This window comes from Prionailurus bengalensis, chromosome A1 (genome assembly GCF_016509475.1).
Source record: "Prionailurus bengalensis isolate Pbe53 chromosome A1, Fcat_Pben_1.1_paternal_pri, whole genome shotgun sequence".
NCBI lineage: Eukaryota > Metazoa > Chordata > Mammalia > Carnivora > Felidae > Prionailurus > Prionailurus bengalensis.
The window spans coordinates 135,894,703-135,916,241 of NC_057343.1; the positions used below are offsets into that span (position 1 = coordinate 135,894,703).

Here is a 21,539-nt window from a genome sequence, read left to right on the forward strand (position 1 = left end):
GCTCAGTCAATTGGGCACCAAGTCCTGATTTTGGTTCAGGTCATGATCCCAGGGTCATGGGATTAAGCCTCGCACTGGGCTCTGCAATGGGCATGGAACCTGCTTAAGCTTCTCTCTCCCTCTCCCTCTGCCTTTCCCCTGTATGCACATTCTCTCTCTCTCTCTCTCTCTCTCTCTCTCTCTCTCTCTCTCTCTCTCTAAGAAAAGAAAAGAAAAGAGAGCGTTTTACCTCTCCCTTAACTCCAGAAAAAAATTTAGATAGGGAGCCTGTACCAGGGAAAGCACTACTACCAGAGATAACTTTTTACATCAGAAACACTTCTCTGCATGGCATGGCAAACACCTGATTGCCAAACATACGCTTTTCCAATCTTCCCATGAATCATTTCCCTTCCTTGTGAAGCCCCCAAACCCTACACCCTTCTCCTTAGCTCATGATGGCATACAAACATTGATTTGCCACCTTTGACCATCTCATGTCTGTGTGAAGCTCCTGTACATACAAAATTAAACGTGTTTTTCTCCTATGAATCTTTCTTGTGCTGATTTAATTACTAGGCCAGCCAAAGAATCTAGAATCTACACACATATAAATATACGTACACATATTTTTACGGAAAGGTGATCACATGCTGTCTGCAACCTGCTTTCTTTAAAGATACCAATCTTTCCTTGCCAATACATCTTCCTCTGATCTAAAGTTCAGTCTGTATTCAAATTTCCCCTGCTTATCCACAAAAAGTCACTTTACAGTTGACTTCTCCAAACTGAACTCCAACTTGGGACCTTGCATTGTACCTAGTCATTATGTCCCTTAAAAATCTTTAATCTAGTGTGATTCCTTCCCTCTCTTTATTATTATTTATTTTTTCATTAAACTTTGTTGAAGAGAAGAGGGCAGGATGAGATTTTGTGTGTTTTTATTTCCTTTTCTCTTTCAGATTTTATTCTTTACATACATCAGACTTTTAGGAAATCTCTCCATTCGGTATTATCTTCCCCTGCAAAAGATACTGCTTTAATGGCATAATGGATGGTCAACTGTTTCAATCTGAAGTTTTTAGCCTAAAATGAAATCTGGAAGCCTGATCAAACGTCTCTATTTTTCTTTCATTTCTCCCTCTTCTCCCATTCCCCCACCCTCAGAACAGAGGAAATCAACCAAAACGATGTCAGGCCCTGTGATAAGCTATAGTTATAAACAAAAAAGGCCTGGCCTTTATTCTCAAGGGGCATAGAGTCTAGTGGGGGAGTCAGACGGTATGTGAATCGTTAACATTAAATGCTTTATTAAATGATGACAAAAACAAAGGCTAAGAAGGCAAAGTATAGAATATGAGGTGTTGGGGCATGAGAGATGGCTCAGGGAAGAAAGTGGCTGGGTTTAATAGGGAAGCCTTCTCCCGAGGAGTAACATTTAAATTGTAGTTAGTTAAGGAGAGTTCGGGGGGAAGACTGTTCCAGGCGCTGGGAACAGCATTTGCAGCAGTGCTGAGATTTAGGAGTCATGACCAGCCTCGCTGGGATAAGGGGAATCAGAGGGAAAACAGTATGAGATGGAGCTGGAAAGCTAGGCAGAGGCTAGCCCATTCAGAGGCCAAAGGCCACATGAATGACTTTTAGACTTAATTATATGGGCAAGAGGGAGCATTGAAGAGCTCTCAATAGGGAAGACACCTGGTCAGATTTAGTGTTTTACGGAGATCACATTGATCGTTGTGAGGGCAGTATACTGAGGAGACAGAATGCCACTGTGATTGTCCAGCTGAGATAATGCTTTGGCCTAGAATGACGGGTGAAATTGATTGCCGGCGAGTGACTTCTCAGATATTTAGCTAATCTGAAACTGGAGTAAAAAAGACTTGAGGACTGACTGGATGGGGAGAGGCGAGGGAGGGGTGTGGGAAGAGGAGGAACCAAAGGCAATAATCAGTCTGTTTCTGTACAGCGATCGCAGCCCAGTTCAAACTAGCTTAAGCCTGAAAGGAAACGGATTGATTCAAGTCTGGGTAAAGTCCTAGAAGTAGATCAGATGCTTCAGACCTGGCTGGATCCAGGAGTTCAGTTGATGTTTTTAGGAGCAGGTCCCTTTCAGATTGTATACCTGCTGCCTTGGCTTTACTCTTTTCCTCATGGTAGCAAGACAGCCCCTGGGAGCTCCAGGTCTACAGCCTCATAGGGTAGCAACTCCAGCAGAAGAGAACTTCTCGGTATTTTCAGGAAGTATCATACCACTGAGCCTAATTGGCTAGTCTCTGGTAAAGCAAACACTCTTGGAGCTAAAAAAAAAAAAAATTAAAATTAAAAAAAAAAAGGCAGAAGCTATTCCATCTGGAGCAAATAGATGTAGGATGGTGGAGGACGTCTGAGCAGCTATCACCAGCACAGGAGGCAATGGATGCTAGGCAGACAAGAAGAGTGCTTACGACAGGTAACAACAAGTCGGGCTTTCACAGGCACAACTGACTGGATGGTGGGGTCATGTGCTACAGGAAGAATAAAGTGCTGAGAGGAAAGGTCACAAGTTCAAGTTTGCACATGTTCCTCTTGAGGCCTATGAAACTCATACATGCAGATGTCAAGTAGGCAGATGGGTACATGGGTCTGAAGCTTAGTAGAAAGTTCTTGGCAACGGTTCAGTTTGGGGAGTTATCAGTGCACAGGATATGGATAAGATCATCTGAGAAGTGTGTCAAGTAAAAAAAAAAAAATTTAACAGATGAGTAGAAGAAGAGGGAGAATCTTCAGAAGAGAACACAAAAGCTCTGGTCAGCCAGTTAAAAGGAAACCGGGTGGGAATGGTGTTGTAAAAGTTTGGAATGTTTCCCCGAAGAGGAGTATAGAATGTCTAACTCTGTGTTATACCTCTGAGAGATAAAACAAAACGGCATGGTGTCCATTGAACCTAAGAACCTGGAGATCATTGGTGAGCTTAGTCAGTGGAACAGGTTTGGATAGAGGGATGGGGAAGGAAGCTGGATTTGATAGAAGCTTGAAGAGTGAAAAGGAATTTAAAAAGATGGTAAAAAGGACAAGTTTACTATGAATAGGTGGAGACTGACAAAATAATGGACAGCATATGAGATGGGGGTGTCTAAGGAAGGTTCTCTGTTTTGTCCTTTTTTTTTTTTTTTTGACAGACATCAACTTTTTGAGGAGGAACATTGGAAATAAACACACTAACAGACAAGAAAATGGCATCCAGAGCACAGTGCATGGAAAGATCTTAGAATAGAGAAGGAGCACATAATTCAAGAACACGTATAGATCTCATGGCCAGAAGACAAAGTTGTGGCCATCTGATGGCTTCTGTTGTCTCTATGCAGTAAGAAGTCGCCTCCTTCTAGGGAGGAAGGGATCTGAGGTTTGAAAGGAGTAAACTTGAAACAGGGTACAGAAAAAACACACTGGAGATCAAGCAAGATCTGACCAGTGGCCCAGCAAAAGCTGACTTTGGCATTAATCTGACCAGTTGGTGATTTCCTACAGCAGCTCCCCATAGTCTGAGTGCTGAACCTGAGGAGATGGACAGCCGGTCAGCAATGTGATTGAAGAGCACAGTAAAAAGGAGTTGATGGTACAGCAAAATCCTACCATAACATTACAGGGTCCAAAAATTCAGTTGCACACAAAGGAGAGCCCTGCTATGCCTAGGTTAGTGAAATGACAATGGGGGATGATGCATGGAGGATGTCTACTGAGCTCATGCTACTATAGGACGTGTTCTCATAGGCTTTTACTGAGTATACAGGAGAATGACTGAAAGTCTGTACCATGGAATCCATGTTGGGTAGGGAGGCAGGGGAGAAGAGAGCACTAAAAACAGGAGGCTGACAAAAGGAGGACCCAAAAGCAGAACAACAGCTTTGGAAAACCGAGAGAGCTGGCCATCAACAATACAGAGTGAGCCTTGGGAAAGAGAGAAAGTCTCTCGACCCGAGGCACACTGACCCGGGCGTTGGCAGGTGTCAGCTCCACCACTTATTCACCCTGTGGCTTTGCCTCTTCTTAAGATTCCTGATTTAAAAATTGGGCATAATGTTATCTTTTCTGCTCACCTCGCTGCGCTGTTGTCAACAATCAGATGAAGTGCTATAAAAGTACGAGTCATATTAGAAAACAAACTCACATGTCTCCTTTTTTCCACTGTGACAGAGAGAGCCTATGTGGAACAAGAGGTGGTTACCCAAGAACTCACCACTGAATAGTGCTGGGCTCACAAGTGCACTGTGCTTGGGTTTGGGGAGGAAAAACAAACTTCGCATACTCTGCCCACAGCTGTTGCTATTTACTAAAAAGCGGTTCTTCGGCAATGCTGTGGTTCTATTTTAATTTTTCAATTGTTTGTTTTCACACCATAACAATCTAACCTTCCTGGATCATTCAGACAGACTAAAACATGAGATCAGGGCACGCAGCTGGAGTACTGATGTGTCCCAGTGATACTGTTGAGGTTACTGAGTCTCTTCCTGATGCAGCCACTGTATTTTTAACCCTTTATTCCTATTCTCTGTTTGTTCTCTTTTCCCTACGAATCTCCTACTCTGGGAAAAACAAAAAACAAAACCCTGTGTTTCCTATGATGGTCTCTGTTTCAGTAAATGGCACCACTACTCACCCAGTTGTTCAAGCCAAAAACTTGGGATTCATTCTTGCTTCCTGCCTTTCCCTGATATTCATTCCACTGGCAGGTCTGGTTGCCACGACAAATCCACCCTTCGTGGTCTTTACCATCATAGCCGAAGTCCAGCGACCATCATCTCTCACAGGGACAACTGCAGCAATGCTTACTTGTCTCCATGTTTGGCTGCCTATAATCTATTCTCCCACAATCTATTCTCTAAAGCCCTCTTTTTCAAACCATATGTTATATATCACCTAGAATAAGATCTGCCCCACCCCCCACTCCCACTTCACTCAAGCTACCCTAGCCTTCCTTTGAGTCCTTGAACTTGCCAAGCTTGTTTTAGCCTTAGGTCCTTTGCCACAGCTGTTCTCTTGCCTTGGAATGTTGTTCTTCCTGATCTTCAAATGGCTGGTTCTCTCTTGTTATTCAAATCGCAGACTGCCGCCTCCTCAGAGACTCCTTCCCTGACCATTCAGCCAAAAACGGAATGAATGATTTCCTCTGTCCCACAGAAACATATACTTCCTTTTCCCTGTCCTTTCTTGTCTACCCTTCTTTTCCTTTACACTCTAAAAAAGTTCTCTTTAACCCACTTTTTTTAAGTTGACTTTGGTTTATATTAAACATTACTCAGAATTCCCCATGCAACACTTGTATGGCTTAATTACTGGTGCAAACATTGCCTTGGGGGCCAAACTTATTCCTCCCTTCCTCCTTCTTTCTTTCCATTCCTCCTCCTGTCTTTCCCTCCCTTTCTCCTTCCTTCTCTCTCTTCCTCCCTTCCATTACATAAATACCCATAGGCTGCCATGATACATCAGAGACACATAGCTATACATAAAGGCAATTATGGCGTAAAGAAAGGAGTACTTGATTTGAAGTCCAAAGACTCATCGAGAAATTCTATGTTCCTCTTATTTATTTCTGTCTCAGTTTTCTTCTATTTGAAGTGGCAATAAAAATCACTATTTCACAGTTTGTTGTTGAGGGAGACGCTAAGTGTATCAGTTATCTACTGCCACAATCATGCTGTGTAACAAACCACCTCAAGGCCCACTGGCTTAAAAAAGGCATTGATTATTTCTCATTCTCCTTTGGGTCCAGGTGGGTAGCTTTGCTGATCTAGTAGCTAGCTGATCTAGCAAAGATCAGCTTTGCTGATCTAATATATGCTTGTGCATATATTTGCAACCAGCTGTCCATTCAGCTGGGCCTCACTGGCCTACAATGGCCTTGGGTTGAGGTAACTCATCTCTGTTTCCTATGGTATCTTGTCTCCCAGGCTAATTTAGCCTTGTGTTTTTGGTGGTGGCAGAGCTCCAAGAGAGAAATCAGAAACCACATTTCAAGTCTTGGCTTGCATAAAGTTTGCTGGTATCCCATTGTCCAAACAAGTCACATGGCCAAGACCACTGCCAAAGAGTATGAATATAGAGAATTATAAAAACCCATTGTTAATGCAATCAACTCACCACCATGAGAATGAGTCATGATGACATATAGCCTCCTCCTCTGGGAAGCCTCTCCTGATTTCTCTCAGCATTCTTTATTTTTTTTTTTTTAATTTTTTTTTTCAACGTTTATTTATTTTGGGGACAGAGAGAGACAGAGCATGAACGGGGGAGGGGCAGAGAGAGAGGGAGACACAGAATCGGAAACAGGCTCCAGGCTCTGAGCCATCAGCCCAGAGCCCGACGCGGGGCTCGAACTCTTGGACCGTGAGATCGTGACCTGGCTGAAGTCGGACGCTTAACCGACTGCGCCTCCCAGGCGCCCCAGCACTCTTTAATATGCTTCCATCATAAATATTATTCATGCATATTTACTGAATCCCTAACATTCTCTAGACTCGTATGTGCTGTGGTGTGACACACACAGCAGTAAAAGTGACAAAGTCCACTGCACTGCAGTGGTAGGGGACAGAGTGAATAAGTGAATGCATGAAAGGATACATAATTCCACATACTGATATGTGCTTTAAAAATATTGCTTTGTAGCTTTTTAAAGCATGTCAGTCTCACCCTCCATGCTGGGATCTCCCTAGAGCAGGCACCTAGTATTTTCATTGCATCTCAGTCCTTAGCACAGTGTCTGGCCCATAAGTGCTCAATAAACAAGAAAGCACAAGTGGATAAAAGAGCCCTGCAGAAGGCATGGTAATGAGAACAGGCAAGGCAAGAACTTGGCCATGGCAGTGGCTATTCACTCTTAGGCTCTCATTCTTTTCAATGCTTCTATACTCCCACAGGACGACACAGGGACTGCCCCGACCGTCCTGACACAGATGTCTATCACCCAGCAATGACTCTGACCAATGGCCCTGACAGCATTTGTCCAGTTTTGCTTCTCTTCCAATCCCAAGAAATGTGTGCACTCCACGCCTCAGCACTTGCATATCTCAACACAGAGCGTGGTGGTGATGAAGTCAGTGAGGACAGGGGATGTGTGGACCTGGGAGCTTGCCTCTTCCATCGGGAATTGTGAAAAGGGAAATTAATCATTTTGAGCAGAAAGTTTCCACATTACCCTGCCTCTCTTGGTGTGAACAAGAAATAGACTTGGGCTCTAATTTACATGTTTTGCCATCAGTCGTTAGAGTTCTTTTTTCACCTGGCTTGGTTCTAGACCCTCTATTTAAATGTTATTCAGAGCCTCTTTCCAAAGACTAATATACCTACTTGAAGACACTAGTTGGTTTCAAAAGCACTGATGTAGCTACTTGTCAGGTTTTTTAAGTACTCAGCCACCGAACCTCCTTCCTCCATATGGGATGTCCTTACAGCACAAGTCTCGGTAGAAGGCATCCCTTCTAGAAACTGAAAAGGCCATATTCTAGCTTTCCTTCTGCTCACTGGCAGGGGTGGTATGTGCGTGTGACCAAGCCCAGTCAATCAGAGGCTCCTGCTTGGGGCAGTGGCCCATTGTTCCCTCATTTACCAAGGTAGCAGGGGTAAGTAATATCACCACTGGGAAACAGTATCCTATAACTTACATCCAGTAGAGCTCTCTGTTATGAGTTGAATTGGTTCCTACAAATTCTTTTTTTTTTTTCAGTGTTTAATGTTTTTATTTATTTTTGAGACAGAGAGAGAAAGAGCATGAGCAGGGGAGGAGCAGAGAGAGAGGGAGACACAGAATCTGAAGCAGGCTCCAGGCTCTGAGCTGTCAGCACAGAGCCTGACATGGGGCTCGACTCCTGACGTGGGGCACACGAAGTTGGACGCTCAACCGACTGAGCCACCCAGGTGCCCAATTCCTACAAATTTTCATGTTGAAAACTTAACCCCAAATACCTCAGAATGTGGCCTTGTTTAGAGATAGTATCTTTACAGAGGTAATCAAGTTACAGCGAAGTCATTAGGGTGGGCACTAGTCCAACATGACTGTTGTCCTTATAAAAAGGAGAAATTTGAACAGAGACATGCATAGAAGGTAAGACAATATGAAGAGACATACAGATGGACTGCCATGTGAATATGAAGGTGGCCATCTATAAGCCAAAGAAAGGGGCCTAGAACAGACCCTTCCCTCACAGCCCTTGGAAGGATCCAACACTCTGAGGGCCTTCTAGCCTCCAGAACTGTGAAACAATAAAATTCTGTTGTTTAAGCTACTCGGTCTGCGGTACTTGGTTATGCCAGCCTTAGAAAATGAATATACCATTCTCACCAGAAAATTCCTGTAGCACGGTTTTGGGTGTAGCTCTACTCTCCTCAGATTTCTGGTTCTCCATGTTAAAGGCTTATCTGAAGCAATTAAATATCTCTTCAAGAAATTATTATCTTGTTATGTTTATTTTTGAGAGGGGGGGGAGGAGAAATACGGGGACAGAGGATGTGAAGTGGGCTCTGTGCTGACAATGCAGAGCCCCACATGGGCTTAAATTCACGAACCTTAAGATCATGACCTGAGCTGAAGTCAGGTACTTAACTGACTGAGCCACCCACGTGCCCCAAGAATTTTTTGGAAGTTAATCAAAGCTTATTGTTTCCAACTAAGAAACCCAACTAATACAAATACCACGTTCTAACAAGTTTTCCCTCTATGGGTAATTCCGGGTTTTTTTCCTCCTCTGACATTGAAATGGCTCCTACTTCTGAGCTCTGTGCTCCAACCAAAGTTTTATAGGATTGGCACATCTGCCCTTCCTCTGTGGTTGGTGGGCTTCTAACTAATCTAGTCCCATTCCTCCCCGCCTTCAGATACAAATGCAGTTTTCTTATATGCCTCCCCTCAAAGTTGGCCGATCTGCTGACCTTCTTCACTTAAAATAACCAGGATCAGATGGCTGAGGTTATACTAGAGAGGGAGATGTGCCTCCTGACATACGGTATACTGTGTAAATATCAAGAGGCTACTCCCCAGTCCTAGCACCTCAGAGGTGTTGACATTACATGGGACGTTCCAATTTTAGTCCTGCTCTAGAATGTGTTATAAGTAAGCTACTCTGTTGTCTTTACCTCGGACTTAGTCACATTAAAACTGGAACTTGAACTCTTGGCTTGCCAATACATCTTGATACAATATACTGATTAAATCTACAGCAATCGTGTTCCACTACTTACAAATATATGACACTGAGGCTATGAAACCAGCGGTGGGGTGAAACCATCTTATCTGAACATAGGTTTGCACAGGCTCAAAAGGCTGGTGAGTTAAAAATTTATTTTGTTGGTTGCGCTGATATTTCACAATTCAGGAGATAAAGGGGGAAAAAAACAAAAGAGGAGTGGAAAATACTAAGCCTGAGCCCTGTGTGTCAAGTCCAAGGCAGAGAAGAGGGAAAGAGAAAAAGGCTGACAGAGTAAGGTGCCAGATAGTTTTTGCCCCTATTTCTACTTCCCACAAAAGAATAGGGAATTCACTTTTCTGAGGAAAGAAACATGTGCTGGAAACAACGCTGACTACCTCACAAATACTATCCCGTTTAGTTTTTGCAACAGCCCTCCCAAATCACTCCTATCATTGTCATTCCCATTTTATAGATGAACAAATATGTTTTCACAGGGAGTTGGCCAAGTCAGGATCATATATTACTCCAAATGATGTTCTTCCCACTACACAGGGCAAAGAAGAACTCGTTTTCAGCATCCCCCAAGAAACCCAGGAAGTAACAGAGTTCTGTTTGCTCCAAGTAGCTATAATTAAATAGGACAGGAAAGTGAAGCTGCTCCTCAACAAAGCCGGAAGGTATTATCACCTTTCATTGCTCTCTTCTTTCAACTCATCTCTGACAACATGGGTAGAGCGGCCATCTTCTGGGGGCATGCCTGTTCAACATCTAGGATTTGATTTGTTTTGTCCATTTTGAGTATTCAGAAACTTTGTTTCTTTTCTACTCTCCTTCTCTCTGGCTGCTTCTTTTACAGTTTATATAGTTGGGAGTATTTGGTGTATATTCTATAACCATTGATGGCTGTGGCCCCTGTTCTCTCTGGAGGAAAAGATACCATGGATGACATATAAGGCAAATGGTTCTTTTCTTTCTTTCTCCTTTGTTCTCTCCCATTAACAATGATCTGGGTGAGTGATCTCCAGCAACACACTTAACCTCTTGAAACCTGATCATTTTATTTATAGGGATAATGGTACCTTATGTATCTGATGGCAGAAGCGTGACCCAAAGCATGTCTTAAATCTCTATTCCTTTCACAAGAACTATTAGTCAAAACAAACGTACTCTCTTTCTTATGGTATGACTAATTAATTATCATTCCAATTACATGCCATAAATGAGACATATTATAGTGAGTGTTCTTCTGAATAGCAGTGATGACTGGTAAACAAAACCAGTCTTGGGGGAGTGGGGATCAAGCATCCCTGAATGTAGTCCCCCAAATGCCGTATTTAAAAATTAGTTTTTCAAATCGTTTTATTTTCCAAATTACATAGGGAAAATGTTTTGCTTATAGCACCACTAACCCCGGGGCACAAAGCACACATGGACCCAGAAGGGAAGGGCAGAATAACTTGGGAGTGGAGTCTGACCTGCTCTCATTCAGTTTTTAATCAAACACCTCCACATTGGAAATTCCAAAAATATCATGGGAAACTCTTTACAAAATTTTCATGGTTGAGATACTTGAACTTACTGTTGAATACAAAAAGACAGAAGTTACACTTGGCCTCTCTCTTGCCAGAGCACAGTAATGGTCTTTCCACTGGGGGCATTTATTTGGAGTATGAATTTGAGGCTGGGAATTCAGGAGTGTCTCTAACGGTCTCTAAAGGGGGTGAGAAGGAGCCCCGTCTTCGTGAATGCTGTGTTACCCTAGTGTGTACTTCCTTCCTTTGCATGGAAGAAAGGAGGCAGAGCCAAATGATGAATGAAGACTGCCTTATGTAGCAAGGGGAATAACCTACTGTTTTGATTGGAGCTCTTTTTTAGACTTTTAATTTGGGGGGGAGACATTAGAGGGGCTCTAGAACTTACATGGAGACGCATTTAAGCCTCCCATAATGCCAGGTTTCCTAGCGAGAATGTGTTATTCTCTTTTTAAAGAAGATTGTGGTAGTAGGTATTACCAATAACAACCACAATAATAATATTTAACATGATTAGGCATTTGTTATGTTTCAGGAATCTCTAAATGCTTTATGTGTGCTAACTCATATAATTCTCACAGTAACCATGTGAGTTATATGCAATTATTATCTACACCTAACAAATGAGAAAACTACTTCACAGAGACTTTCCACACGGTCACACCATTAGTGGAGTCAGGATTTGAACCCAGGAAGTCTGGTTCTAAAACCTACACATTTTAACCACCACACCTCCACAGGATCTCCCCAGCACCATCCCTGACCTGTGACTCTCAATGGCAGCTCTGAGGGTAATTCCTGCCAGGCTCACTGAAGTTGCCCTGAGCTATTGATTCCTTTCCTTGGACACAGTCCCATTGCAGGGACTCTCAGCGCATGCTCCCCTGGGGAAGTTTCTGTCACTGGAAGTATCTTCCATCACCACCTCTTGTCATGGCTGCTGCCAATGAACGGTGGTTTCGGGCATCCACTCCTGCCAATACCATTTTTAGGGTCTTCTAGGTTCCTGCCGCTCCTATAGCAACATCCAGGTATCTTGGTGTTTGTTAGCACCATCTCTAAATTGTAGTTTACTGAACCTGTAATGGCACACAGCTCTTTCAAGGAGCTTATTCGAGTAGTGTAGTATCTTAGAGATAGCATCAAGAAGCAAATCTACCTACCTCCTGATCTCCCTTTTGTTCTTTGAGGCACAGCACAGATCCACTTGGCTTCTAGCACCCAATAATTATACTTATATGTACCTGTGTATTATACTATTGAATTTACCAAGTTCTTTTAAAATTCATTGTGTCATCTGATCTTCACCCTAACCCTGTGAGACTATTATGTACTCCATTTTATAGATGAGAAAAGTGAAGCTCGGAAAGCTTTAAATGTCTACCCTAAGATTTTATACTGAACTCAGAGCCAGGAGTAAATCTAATCTTAGGTTGCTAATTTCACCACACTGTTACCAAGGGTACTATGAGTCTTTTAACTCTTTGACTTTATGGACAAAATGGTAACTTGTTGTTTTAATTTATACTACTTGGATTATACCTGAGGCTCTTCTGTAGTTCTTTCTTTCCTATTGTCCATGCCAATTTTTGCTTGTGGGGGTTTATCTTTTCTGAATCGACAAAAACAACTCTTGCTGTAAGGGAAGTGCTGATTCTTTATCTGGCACATATTTTGTAAATATGTTTTCCAGTTTGTCCTATGCCTTTAATGTTTTTTTTTGTTTTTTAATTTTTTTTGTTTTTTTAGTGTATACAGAAACAAAAGATCTCTATGTTGTCAAATTTATGCACTAATTTCTTTATAGTTTCTGCCTTGGAAAAGGCTTCTCAATCTAAAATCATACATTTTTTCCTACCTCGATGGCAGTTTCACTTTTATATTTCTTTTTTTTTTTAATTTTTTTTAACGTTTATTTATTTTTGAGACAGAGAGAGAGAGAGCATGAACAGGGGAGGGTCAGAGAAAGAGGGAGACACAGAATCTGAAACAGGCTCCAGGCTCTGAGCTGTCAGCACAGAGCCTGACGCGGGGCTCGAACCCACGGACCGTGAGATCGTGACCTGAGCCGAAGTCGGACGCTCAACCGACTGAGCCACCCAGGCGCCCCTGTATTTCATTTTTAAATCCACTTGGGATGTACTTAAGTGTATAATGTGAGCTAAGGTTTCAACTGGAAGCATTTCATATAAGCAAAGTTATCCCAGCATTATTTATTAAATAATGTTTCCCCCCACTGATTTGATCATCTTCATATTTTAAGTACAATTTATATTTGGGTTTGATTCCAGGCTTTCTATTTACTTCCTGTGATATGTTAACCCTGATTCCAGTCCCGCCCTCTTAATGCCATGAGCACCCCAGGAGCACAGACGGTAGAGTCTGTACTCCTGTCTCAGCATCTCCCTTGGGTACCAAGGGACTTGGCATCAGCACTAAGGCCTCGTCACTTGTTCCCCTCGAAGTAGAAAAGCCATGATTCTGGGCCCCAAGTCAGAATGCACAAACTACAAATAGAGGCTTCCTGCAATTATGTGTGTGTGCGTGCACGCACGCAGGCATGCGTGCTCGTGCGTGTATCTCAGGGCCAGGGCTCTGTATCCCGTGGTTCTCCAAATCAGAGAGCCATTTTCTACTTGTGACTTTGTTACTGAATACAGAATCTAGAATCTGAGGCTGACTTAGTGGCTGTTCCCACTCAGGGAAATCTTCCTTAGTCAAGAAAAGTTTTGCTCCATTTACTGTGAGGTTTTGTGGAGATTTTGCAACCTTCATTTTCTCTTAAGGTGTGCAGGTCATGAGGGATGTGGAAAAACATGAGAACTCCAGACCTACGCAACTGCATGTGTAGAAATTTAACATTAATCTGGGGAGTCGGAGACTAAATTTACTGTTCTTTTAAATCCCTGTGAAATATTCGTTTCTGAGCAATGTATGGTCTGTCAAGTCACTTAACCATACAAAATGAAAGAGAAAGGTTTCTTTTATCATAAAATGTTACATCTGGGGGCGCCTGGGTGGCTCAGTCAGTTAAGCGGTTAAGCATCTGACTTCGGCTCAGGTCATGATCTCACAGCTCGTGGGTTCAAGCCCTGCATCAGGCTCTGTGCTGACAGCTCAGAGCCCGGAGCCTGCTTCAGATTCTGTGTCTCCTTCTCTCTCTGCCCCTCCCCTGCTTGCACTCTCTCTCTCTCTCTCAAAAATAAATAAACATTAAAAAAAACCCAAAAAACATTTAAAATGTTACATCTGAAGTGGACCCTGGACACCTTCTAGCCCAACCTCCTTGTTCTTACGGATATGGAAACTGAGGCCTAGAGAGCTTCTATGACCCCCTCAGGAGGTCAGAGCCAGGACTGAAAGATGTGTCAATGGACTCCACTCTGCCGCCACCCCTCTCCTCAATATATGGAAGTTAATTAACTCAAGCGATGCCATCTATCACAGTTGTATTAAAGTCCAAAACTCAAGCAAGGACCTAAGCCGATAGTGGAACTGTTTTTCTAAGTCATCAATTTAAGTACATCTTGGACTGAGAAAATACATACTATATGTAGCTCTGAACAAACCCTTCCCCAACTCTTCCTTTTTCTTTCTGTTTTACCTCCTCTCTGCTTACTTCTTTCTTACTCCGTCTTCCCCCTTGCTCTGGAACCTCTCCTGCCTGCCAGAAATAAACTTCGCCTCACGGGCATCTCATTGAAACCCCCATGGCACATTTGGCCTCAAGGGATGCTCCTCTCCTGGGTAGGAAGCCATCACTAGCAAGCTGTGACAGGGGCCCCAGAATTCAGGCAGGAATAAGGCCAAGTGACGTGGGTAAAAGTGAAACTCAGGACACGGACGTGCTTATGGACACAGATTTCCACCCATGTAACCCAGGACTTCAAATAAGCTGGATTCAAAGTCCTCTCCTGCCACACAGTCTAGTTACCTCTGAAAAGGAAGACGACGATGACTCCATTGGCTCAGGCAGAAAAGGGGACCAACGGCGCTTCTGTGCACAGCAGTAGATGAATGTGAATCCTGGGTTCATGTACCTTCTCATATTGGTCTTTGCGCCGTCTCCTCTCCTTTTATTTTTGACAAGGTAACAAGCAAGTACCCAGAACTGGCTGATGAAAACAAAATCGCAGATACTAATCTACTTGTAACCCAGCCCCGCCCGCATGCAGTAACTACCACCCCACGTGCCGTGCTTTTCCTTGCCTTGAATTTCTTTTTATATGGTCTTACTGCATCTATATATTCATGAAAAGCCTTTTTTAAAATTTTAGTTATTTTTAACATTATAAAAATGGTATTCTATGATGTCTGAGCTTTTCTTCAAAATAATAAGGGAGGGGGAAGGGGCTAAGACATACAGAGGAAGCAAGATTGACTAAGATGAAAGCTAAGTAGTAGGTACCTGGAGGAAATCACAGTATTCTTTCTGTTTCTATATGTTTAAAATTTCCCATACGAAAAACTGCTGAATATTTTATTGCTAAGAATCATCCGTGTTGCTTTTTTTAATTTCTGGTATTTCCTAAGGTGAATAGTTCACAGTATATTTGAAACATTTTTGAATACAAGAAATGAAGCAAAAGGAGATTTTTGATTCACTAAAGAATCCAAAGTGACCGTATTTCCCTTCTTCCTCTAGACCACAGTTACGTACCTCGATTTTCTTCATGCTTGCCCCCAGTTCTGCCCCCAACCTACCTCCCCAGTACTCCATGAAGCGGATCCAGTTCACAGTGAGCTCTCTGGGCACAACTCTGGCAATTCCACTGGTCTCATTGTATCTGGTTCTTGGTCACCAAATCCTCGGCTTCCCAAGGTGTGGCTGTCCTGTTAGGTACCTCTTCCTTCCCTGGCCTCAGGCAGCAGAGGGACCAGAAGAGCCTGAAGTCTGGAGGAAAAGAGGGTGTTACTTGTTTGTGATCAAATCTCCAGAGTTGCTTTTCCCCTTCTGCTGCTAACAGCCCCACTTCTCTAGGGCCTACGTGTGAGGGCCCCCTTTCCAGAAGCTGGGCCCATTTTCAGCTCAACGTGCAGTCTTTCATGTAAAGACCCCCCTCAAGTCAAATCCAGAGAAAATGGAGTATATATCTCTCTTTTGACTTGATCGGTGACTTTTCTGTCCTTTTAGGCTTTGATCCACAAATAGAATGCCACTTTCTTTTTTATTTTTTTTTAATTTTTTTTAATGTTTATTCATTTTTGAGAGACAGAGCATGAGCAGGGGAGGAGCAGAGAGGGAGACACAGAATCTAAAGCAGGCTCCAGCCTCCGAGCCATCAGCACAGAGCCTGACGCGGGGCTTGAACCCACAAACTGTGAGATCATGACCCGAGCTGAAGTCGGACACTCAACCGACTGAGCCACCCAGGTGCCCTTAGAATGCCACTTCCAAATGTACTTCTAGGCTGCACTGAGATTGACTTGCTTAGAGACTGACCAATGCCCTTCTTTCCAGGGAACCAAGTTCGTTGCTCGTAACCCGAAAATGCTAACCATTGGTTCGGCATTGGTTGCCTATTACGTGCCAGGCACCGTGATAGGCTTTGTGTATATGATGACACCTCAGATGGAGGCTCTGCTCCAACACCTCCCCATTCACTAGGAATGCAGCAAAGCACACAAACAAATGTAACAGAAGCACTTGCACTCAGGCCGCCGTATGACTTCCGCGGGCTCTAATACATGTGCCTTCATTGGCCAACTTGCTGCAGAAAAATACCAAAAATTCTATTTTTAATTTGTACATACTGCACAAAGATAAATGTATTAATATTTCATTAGAAACATTACTTCTAATTTTAAAAGAATTTAAAACATTTTTATGACTTCCTAAAAATATCACGGGGGTCCTAGCCTCTCCGTGTCCTGTGCCTACTGAGAAGCACTGGCCCTTCCTACCATTTGTATTTTCTCCCCTATCTGGGGATAACTCAGCCCCACCTCTTTATTCCTTCCATCTCTTTCTGACAATAATAATCCCCTTATGATAATAGGGTGCCTGAGTGGCTCAGGTGGTTAAGCATCTGACTTGGGTTCAGGTCATGATCTCATGGTTTGGGAGTCTGAGCCCCACATCGGGCTCTAGGCTGAGAGCTCAGAGCCTGGAGCCTGCTTCAGATTCTGTGTCTCCCTCTCTCCGCCCCTCTCCCACTTGTGCTCTGTCTCTCTCTCAAAAATAAATAAACATTAAAAAATGTTTTTAAAGAGAAAAGAATCCGCTTATGATGATAAGTCTCCATTTGGTTTCCGTCCACTGAACCTGTATGTATCGACAAAGAATAGCAATGAAATCACATTTAAAAGAATGTATTTTTCATTTATCATGACAGCAGCCCAGATATGTCAAATAATAGTTAAAGTTTATTGAGTATTTTTTTAACGTTTATTTTATTTTTAAGAGAGAGAGAGAGAGAGAGAGAGAGACAGAGGGTGAGCAGGGGAGGGGCAGAGAGTGAGGGAGACACAGAATCCAAAGGAGGCTCCAGGCTCTGAGCTGTCAGCACAGAGCCCGACGTGGGGCTTGAAGTCACAATCCACGAGATCATGACCTGAGCCAAAGTCGGAGGCTTAACCGACTGAGCCACCCAGTCACCCCTAAAAAATGTATTGAGTCTTAACTTTGTGAGCCACACTAGTTCACATGTGTTAACTCATTTAAGATGATGACCCTATGGAGGAGAGGGGGTAGTATTGCCATTGCCCTTACTTTATAGATGAAGAGGCAGAAGCACTCAGAGGTTAAATAGCTCATTTGGGGCCACACAACTAGTGAAAGATACAGCCAGTATTTGAACTTGTCAGAGGCCAGAGCCTTAACCACTATGCTAGATGACCTAGGACACAATTGTGTGGCACATCTCTCACACAGGCTATTTTCTACACAATTGTGATTTTCCACCCTCTATAAACCTACAGCCTGCCAGGAGCCCATCCGTAGCCCCAGGGCGGGGAACCTGCACTTGGGGTAAAATTTCCAACTTTTTATAGCATTAAGCTGCCAAGGGGACTCCTTTAATACATGAAATATTCCTGTTTCAGGGACTGAATCAGGGAAACACAGTAGCCGCACTTTCCCTGTGTGCCCTCGAGCTCCTTCTTGTAGCTGAACATGAGCCAAATGAATGAGAAGCTGTGACGTTCCCACCCAGTCCTCCTTATCTCCTAAAATGACTAAAGAGATTTGAGGCCCCCCTGGACCCCTGCATTGTTCAATGGCTTTAGGACCGGGATTACAGCCAGCCGGCACCTCCTGGGTTGTGCCTTCACCAACAAGGCAGACTCACACAGAAAAAGAATTTAGGTTAAAAAAGATGGTACGTTAGATCCCAGGCCCACGAAGCCAGAACAATCCTCGTTTGCCAAGCAGAAATTTATGTAATCACAAGACTAAAGACACTTTTAATTTCCAAAATGTTATTGCAACCAGCACAATCATCCTGCCTAGGTAAGTGCCAAAATACTTTTTCCCTGAGTCCTCCTAAGTGCTTTGAGTTGACAGAAAATACCCTCTTGAAATTACACAGTTAACTCCAGAACCGTAGCTGTGCCACCAGAGAAAGAAAGACAGGAAGGAAGCATTTCAGCTGAGATGTACATCATGGGGGACGGGAAGAGATAACATCCTGACCCATATATAGAGTTTCTGGCCCAGAAAATATTATCTGCTTAATGATAACTGTAGTATGCACTCAAAAGCAAGCATGGAAAATCATTGTGTTTTTTTGTAGGGAGGGGCAAAGCCTGAGAGCTTGTGATTTTTTTTTTCCACTCATATAGCTTGAAGCCAACAAACACGTTGTACTGGATAATATCATATATACTTACAGAGGGGAATAAATGAAAGCTGACTCAGAAGAGCCCGTTAGACTGCAGCATTTGGGTAACCAGTAATGAGCAGACAGATAAAAAATCATGTGACCACCTAATACAACATTGACTCTTTTCTTAAAAAGAACCAAAATATTATCTGCTGTTAAAAATAAGCCTCAATTCCATGGCCGTCTACCGTAAATCACTGCCTCCGTGTAAAGAAATCCTGATCGCTTAGTCAGATTTCCTGGAATGAGAGTCCAGGCAGAGGCAAATGCTTGGGTCAGGGCATGTGGATAGGTGACAGATGGTGGATTTTAGCCTTTCAACACATAACCGTAACCTTATGCACTGTCTGAGTTTATTTTCAATCCCATACACAAGGGCTTATTGTTTATAATAAGCTCTCCTCCAAACCCATTTCCAGGAAAAGATTCTCTGTGTGTGTCACCCTCTATCACTTCCCAGGCTGCACGGTGACCATGAGGGCTCCAGGACCCAGGGCCAAGCGTCAACTGCCAACAATTGGTGGAGGGGCTTGAAATTTCCAGTCCTTGCGACTATTTATATTAGTGTCCTGTCTAGTCTAGTCTCAGATGCACCTTGGATGCGTTACTTAGAATTTTCAGCCTTACTTCTATTTTCTCACCTGGAATGAAAACCAATGCACATTTCACCAAGGCATCTCTAACTTGTTAGAAAAAGAGGGAAGGAAAGAAAATTTTGTCTCACAGGTTGGGTTTCTATCTCAAGGTGGGAAAACTCAGTAATTTATACTCAAAAGTAAACAAGCTACACTCACCCCCAGCCTAGGAAACGTGTAAACATTAAATGGGCAATTCTGATTTTATTCTTGGTACCGTGTTCATGTTCTGAGTCAACTCTTGCCTTCTCTCTACTTTGAAGCTGATGAACGCAGGCCCCTGATTCCATCTGAGACCATGTAATCCCACTGGGCTTTCTAGAAGGCTTGGGGTCAACAGAGGGACATGAATTTGAATGAGCACAAATTCTAGCTATATGACTCCAACTAAAATGTGAGGCAGAGAACAGCTCTGAGATTCGTGAACATCAATTTACTTGGGGAGAAGCTGGAGAAAACTTTGAGTTTGGTCTCAAAATAGCCTGGACAATTTTAGTTTTCTGACAGCATTTGGTGGCAAGCCTGTTAAAGAACACCATCTTGAAATTTCCCATTTGTGGGCTGTAGATAGCATATCATCTGGACGCACCCAGAGCGTCAGAAGCATTAATCACCAAGGCACACCTGGCATGGAACAGAGATGTGAGGAGAGGATGAGAAAGAGTTTTAGATGGACCCCCTACCTTCTGTGTCCTCCACTTCTGCCTATTTGATTAGTCAACAGCTTGCCCGATTGCTCACTCAGAGAGGCCCTAGGGTACAGTGGTTAAGAGCACAGATGCTACAGTTAGGAGGAGATGTTTCTGAATCCCAGCTCTGCCACGTACTGGCTCTGTGACCATGGACCAGTTCCTTAACTTCTCTGAGCCTTAGCTGTGTAGGGTGATAAGTATGCCAGGACTGGCACAGGGCCTGCACACTTGGGGGCTCAGGGCTCTTCCTCTCTTACCTTCCCTGTTCACTGAGTGTTCATGGATGTATGCAGAGTACTCAGTCAGTGCTCACAAACCATTAATTTATCTTTATTACTGGTGGCCCAATGATGATGAGCTTAAAATTATTGTTGTTATCATTATTCTTGGGAAAAGGCCATGTAGAAGTTGCTGTTTCTCATTCTAGTTATCAAGTCACTTCAGCGTAGACAGTTGTGTTCTGGACTGAGCTATCTGGGAGGCTTGGCAGATGTCAGGCTAGGGGTCACCCTTTGTTCTCACATAAGAGTCGAAACCTGGCATTCTCTGATTTGACAAAGTATGAATGCCTGGCTGCTCTTGGAAATGGCATTCAAAGGTGTCAGTCCTATGTACCAGTCCTGTATTTATAGTGGGATCTTTGAGAGCTGAAAAGAAACAGGAATCAGAATCTTTATTTCAGATATTCCAAGTTATTTGAACATCTCTCAAATACTGAAATCTTTTTAACTGAACTGAGTTAGCAGGAAAAGTCACTGGCGTGAGACCCAAGAGGAACTGCCCCATCAGGTACATTTGAGTGCCTTAAGCTTAAGAACAGGGTCAAGATTTTCCAGGAGGCAAGGTGGTCCAGCCCTGATACTGCCTCTTCCACATTCAGTCACCATCACACCATGACCATGCCCAGTGGCAAATGGCTGAGTATGTGAGAAAAGAAGACTGATCACAGACACTCATCTTGCTGGAACCCAGCTTGGTATGGCATGGGGCCCCATGCCTGAATGGAACAAGGCATTCCAGGGAGAAGCACTCTTCTTCCCTGCCAACCCCTCCTGGCCCTTTTGTCTGCACTAGACTGATGGACTAATGTTTTCAGTAGTGACAAAGCAAGAGCTGGCAGCTTCTCCCATGAGTGACTGTGTTGGCCTGTGTGGACTGAGGCTCTTGGCTTCTCATGGGCAATGGCCAGGAAAGAAAGAACAGACTTCTCTTCTCAGTGAAAACAGGGAATTGGAATTATTATAAATTGAACATTCAAAGAAATGGGAGGTTATTTCATATTCCAAACTGATGAAGCAGGATATATCAGTTATGCCCAGGTACATTTGAGTTGACAGCCTTCATAACACCTGTTCTAAGTCCTTCTGCAAATCCCTAAACTACAAAATGGGTGAAAATTGAAAATCACCAAGAGCTTACATCTTGGGAAGAGTTGTATCTCTTTACCATACTGTCTCCTAGTCCAGATTTCCAAATGAGGAATGGACTAAAATGGAGGTTAACTTATCTTTTGAGCTGGACAATTCATTTCCCTTTGGTGACTAACTTCTAATCCCTTCCTCCCCCCAACTGGACCTTTGGCCAATTTCAACTAATTATGAAAACTTGTATCAGTTTCAGGTTCCTGGTCTTCAGAGACAAAAATGATGTTGTATCAGAATGATCTTGTCATAGTATTCTTAAAGAAAAATCCAAACTAGCTCACTAGAAAAAAATA

At 43.2% G+C, this 21,539-nt stretch overlaps 1 long non-coding RNA gene across 1 annotated transcript in view; it reads right to left on the bottom strand.

Annotated features, from left to right (window-relative positions):
* Window positions 1–15,749, bottom strand: part of LOC122489655 — a 53,216-nt gene extending 37,467 nt beyond the window's left edge. Inside the window, exon 1 of the long non-coding RNA XR_006298966.1 lies at window positions 14,607–15,749. This is a non-coding gene — a long non-coding RNA (uncharacterized LOC122489655). The remainder of the gene's footprint in view (window positions 1–14,606) is intronic.
* Between the last annotated feature and the right edge of the window lie 5,790 nt (window positions 15,750–21,539).